At 53.0% G+C, this 5,000-nt stretch overlaps 1 non-coding gene across 1 annotated transcript in view; it reads left to right on the top strand.

Moving 5' to 3' along the window:
• The first annotated feature begins 3,550 nt into the window (after nucleotides 1-3,550).
• LOC126150696 (small subunit ribosomal RNA) overlaps nucleotides 3,551-5,000 on the top strand; it is a 1,909-nt gene continuing 459 nt past the window's right edge. The window contains exon 1 of the ribosomal RNA XR_007531565.1: nucleotides 3,551-5,000. This exon is cut by the window's right edge and continues 459 nt beyond it. This is a non-coding gene — a ribosomal RNA (small subunit ribosomal RNA).

Here is a 5,000-nt window from a genome sequence, read left to right on the forward strand (position 1 = left end):
GCTTGCTACAGCAGCAGCAGCAGCAGCACCACCTCCGCGCGCTTCCCTGGGGGCACTGAACCGCAGGATGCGAGACCCCACGCCCAGTGGCAAACAGGGCTCCTCTCAGAATATAGGCGGTCCCTACCCCTCACAACGATGACGGTGGGAGGGCCGTTTTACGAGACCATTTCCTGCGGTGCCAACGCTGTCGTAGAGCCGATACTCCATCTTTGGTACAAGGCAATCATTCCGCTGTAAATCAGTACGTCACTCGTAGTTCAGTCACCTCACAGCACTGCTCAGTAAACTATGCAGGCCCACATAGATAGATTATGATAGATTATATACGCAAATGCCCCTATACATGCTGAACGTCCGTACACACAAAATGAACCACACGTCAGCCACACACTCTATCACACACTACTCTCTGCCTGTAACAGACACAGATACAACTACTAAGCACCAGCATGGACCAACGTCCGGTGCATCCTATCCGCCACAGTACACCAACTACGCTATGATAACCAGACCGGGAGGTCCAATCATAAAACAGAATACCCCACTCGTCCGACAACCACAATTGCTCAGAGAAGCCACCAACACCCACACATGTCCTACACAGGGGTGCACCCATCACCACCACACTGCCTCGTCTTACAGCACAAACACACTGGCAGGAATGAAACACACAGGTCTGCCGCAACCACAGACACGGCTCGCCCCCTCTCACTGGCGAAAAGCGCATCCCGACGTGACATAACTCCTTTGACACACTGACGCTGCCTCGGGCATCCACGTCCTACGGTCGATATCAACGAACCTCCCCCCCCCCCCTCCCCCCCACAACACGCCATCCCATACCACATTGTGTACCGTACCCAAACCTAACGTGTACTGTACTACAACGCAATGTGTACCATAACACAACCCAGTTTGTACCTTAACCTAACCTATGTCACCTTAACCTAACCTATGTCACCTTAACCTAACCTATGTCACCTTAACCTAACCTATGTCACCTTAACCTAACCTATGTCACCTTAACCTAACCTATGTCACCTTAACCTAACCTATGTCACCTTAACCTAACCTATGTCACCTTAACCTAACCCATCTTGCACCTTAACCTAACCCATCTTGCACCTTAACCTAACCCATCTTGCACCTTAACCTAACCCATCTTGCACCTTAACCTAACCCATCTTGCACCTTAACCTAACCTATGTTGCACCTTAACCTAACCTGTGTTGCACCTTAACCTACCTCAATTTGCACCGCAATGTAACGCAATTTGCACCGCAATGTAACGCAATTTGCACCGCAATGTAACGCAATTTGCACCGCAATGTAACGCAATTTGCACCGCAATGTAACGCAATTTGCACCGCAATGTAACGCAATTTGCACCGCAATGTAACGCAATTTGCACCGCAATGTAACGCAATTTGCACCGCAATGTAACGCAATTTGCACCGCAATGTAACGCAATTTGCACCGCAATGTAACTCAATTTGCACCGCAATGTAACTCAATTTGCACCGCAATGTAACTCAATTTGCACCGCAATGTAACTCAATTTGCACCGCAATGTAACTCAATTTGCACCGCAATGTAACTCAATTTGCACCGCAATGTAACTCAATTTGCACCGCAATGTAACTCAATTTGCACCGCAATGTAACTCAATTTGCACCGCAATGTAATGCAATTTGCACCGCAATGTAATGCAATTTGTACCGCAATCTACCCCCACATTGTGCCTTAACCTAACCCACATTGTGCCTTAACCTAACCCACATTGTGCCTTAACCTAACCCACGTTGTGCCTTAACCTAACCCACGTTGTGCCTTAACCTAACCCACGTTGTGCCTTAACCTAACCCAAGTTGTGCCTTAACCTAACCCAAGTTGTGCCTTAACCTAACCCAAGTTGTGCCTTAACCTAACCCAAGTTGTGCCTTAACCTAACCCAAGTTGTGCCTTAACCTAACCCAAGTTGTGCCTTAACCTAACCCAAGTTGTGCCTTAACCTAACCCAAGTTGTGCCTTAACCTAACCCAAGTTGTGCCTTAACCTAACCCAAGTTGTGCCTTAACCTAACCCAAGTTGTGCCTTAACCTAACCCAAGTTGTGCCTTAACCTAACCCAAGTTGTGCCTTACCCTGCTCTGTAATTGGCATATGACACGTTACATTAATGTATTGTCCAACCGCAACCCGCTCAGAATGTTGTGTACACAGCTACGTGTCATCTCCCCATAACAGCTGCATTGCAGTGTGGTACGCCATAGAGACGTGTGGGAGTAATGGACGCAGTGGATGGCGATCAGCATGAGCCGTCTGTTCATGTAGTGGCGCGTGTATGCAGACGTAGTAGTCTCTTCTCACACAATGTGATAGCACGGTGCCCCGCGTTCCACATCTGCGACATGCTACAGAGGCCGGTTGACAGTTGGTCGCGCAATGGACATCGCATACGTACGGGGGCACCTTCCACGTGCCCTCTAGTCGGGCACATTTTGTTGCGTGGATGTGAGCGGATGTAGTGTGTCTTGACACCTGACAGGCAGGCATGCAATAATAGTTGACTTTGCAAACGGGGATGGACGTGTACGTTTACTGGTGACGTTACGCAAATGAACAACTGGTAACCCGTTGTGGTGCGGTTGTCCTTGCTGGAGGTACATCTGTGAGGGCAACGATCGGTACAGCTACGAAGCGGTCCCCACCATACCAACGAACGTGAATGTGAATCTGGGTGTGAAGCGATACGCGGCTGTGGGTGGGTGGGACTGTCCCCGGCCGGTGAGGGGGGGCCGCCCGGCGTGCTGGCCGCGCGGTGCGTGGGCGCACGCGCTACAGCCGGCTGGTGGGGGCGCCCAGTGGCAGGCGCGCCGGCCGACGGACGCGGCAGGCGGCGCAGCTGCGCGCCGGGGCACCCTGCGCGCGGCGCCGTGCAGCCAAAGTGGGTCCTCGCCGGCCCGGTGCGAAGCGCGGTGGACATCTGCAGTGTGCTGGTCCGATTGAGGACTGTGTGCGTTGAGGATGCGCCGCCGCCCGGCACTCGGCGCCGCGACGCCGTCTGCTGCTCGGTCGCCCCAGCGGTTCTCGCTGGTGGTTTGTATCGCAGTTGTGCAGACGTGTTGGCACGTGCGCTGTGCTGGGAGAGTTCGCTTCGGCACCCACGTGGGGCCTTTGCCCTTCTGTGGCGCTGGCGTTGGAGCTGCCGGTCACCGTAGGTGGCGCGTGTTGTCTCCCGCCGGCAATGCCACGACAGCACGCTCCCGGGCCTCTGTCGGCAGCGGCAAGCTCAGTTGGGAGCACGGGTGGTCGCACCTAAAGCGTCTACTCGCCTAACTCCGGGCGATTGCGCCTCTCTCGAACCCGACCAAGTACTTAGGACGGCGCTGCGCGCCGCCGGGACCTGAGAGGGTTTCGAGGTGTATTGTGCAGGGGAGCTCAGCCTCCTCCTGTTTGCAGAATAATTGAGCGGACGCTTGCGTGTTCGCGCGGGCCCCTGGGACACACTCCCGGGCGGCCGGCTGCTCAGCTCTAGTTGACGCAGCTCCCTGGTTGATCCTGCCAGTAGTCATATGCTTGTCTCAAAGATTAAGCCATGCATGTCTCAGTACAAGCCGCATTAAGGTGAAACCGCGAATGGCTCATTAAATCAGTTATGGTTCCTTAGATCGTACCCACGTTACTTGGATAACTGTGGTAATTCTAGAGCTAATACATGCAAACAGAGTCCCGACCAGAGATGGAAGGGACGCTTTTATTAGATCAAAACCAATCGGTCGGCTCGTCCGGTCCGTTTGCCTTGGTGACTCTGAATAACTTTGGGCTGATCGCACGGTCCTCGTACCGGCGACGCATCTTTCAAATGTCTGCCTTATCAACTGTCGATGGTAGGTTCTGCGCCTACCATGGTTGTAACGGGTAACGGGGAATCAGGGTTCGATTCCGGAGAGGGAGCCTGAGAAACGGCTACCACATCCAAGGAAGGCAGCAGGCGCGCAAATTACCCACTCCCGGCACGGGGAGGTAGTGACGAAAAATAACGATACGGGACTCATCCGAGGCCCCGTAATCGGAATGAGTACACTTTAAATCCTTTAACGAGTATCTATTGGAGGGCAAGTCTGGTGCCAGCAGCCGCGGTAATTCCAGCTCCAATAGCGTATATTAAAGTTGTTGCGGTTAAAAAGCTCGTAGTTGGATTTGTGTCCCACGCTGTTGGTTCACCGCCCGTCGGTGTTTAACTGGCATGTATCGTGGGACGTCCTGCCGGTGGGGCGAGCCGAAGGCGTGCGACCGCCTCGTGCGTGTTCGTGCGTCCCGAGGCGGACCCCGTTGAAATCCTACCAAGGTGCTCTTTATTGAGTGTCTGGGTGGGCCGGCACGTTTACTTTGAACAAATTAGAGTGCTTAAAGCAGGCAAGCCCGCCTGAATACTGTGTGCATGGAATAATGGAATAGGACCTCGGTTCTATTTTGTTGGTTTTCGGAACCCGAGGTAATGATTAATAGGGACAGGCGGGGGCATTCGTATTGCGACGTTAGAGGTGAAATTCTTGGATCGTCGCAAGACGAACAGAAGCGAAAGCATTTGCCAAGTATGTTTTCATTAATCAAGAACGAAAGTTAGAGGTTCGAAGGCGATCAGATACCGCCCTAGTTCTAACCATAAACGATGCCAGCCAGCGATCCGCCGCAGTTCCTCCGATGACTCGGCGGGCAGCCTCCGGGAAACCAAAGCTTTTGGGTTCCGGGGGAAGTATGGTTGCAAAGCTGAAACTTAAAGGAATTGACGGAAGGGCACCACCAGGAGTGGAGCCTGCGGCTTAATTTGACTCAACACGGGAAACCTCACCAGGCCCGGACACCGGAAGGATTGACAGATTGATAGCTCTTTCTTGATTCGGTGGGTGGTGGTGCATGGCCGTTCTTAGTTGGTGGAGCGATTTGTCTGGTTAATTCCGATAACGAACGAGACTCTAGCCTGCTAACTAGTCG

The sequence above is a fragment of the Schistocerca cancellata genome, unplaced genomic scaffold (genome assembly GCF_023864275.1).
Source record: "Schistocerca cancellata isolate TAMUIC-IGC-003103 unplaced genomic scaffold, iqSchCanc2.1 HiC_scaffold_995, whole genome shotgun sequence".
NCBI lineage: Eukaryota > Metazoa > Arthropoda > Insecta > Orthoptera > Acrididae > Schistocerca > Schistocerca cancellata.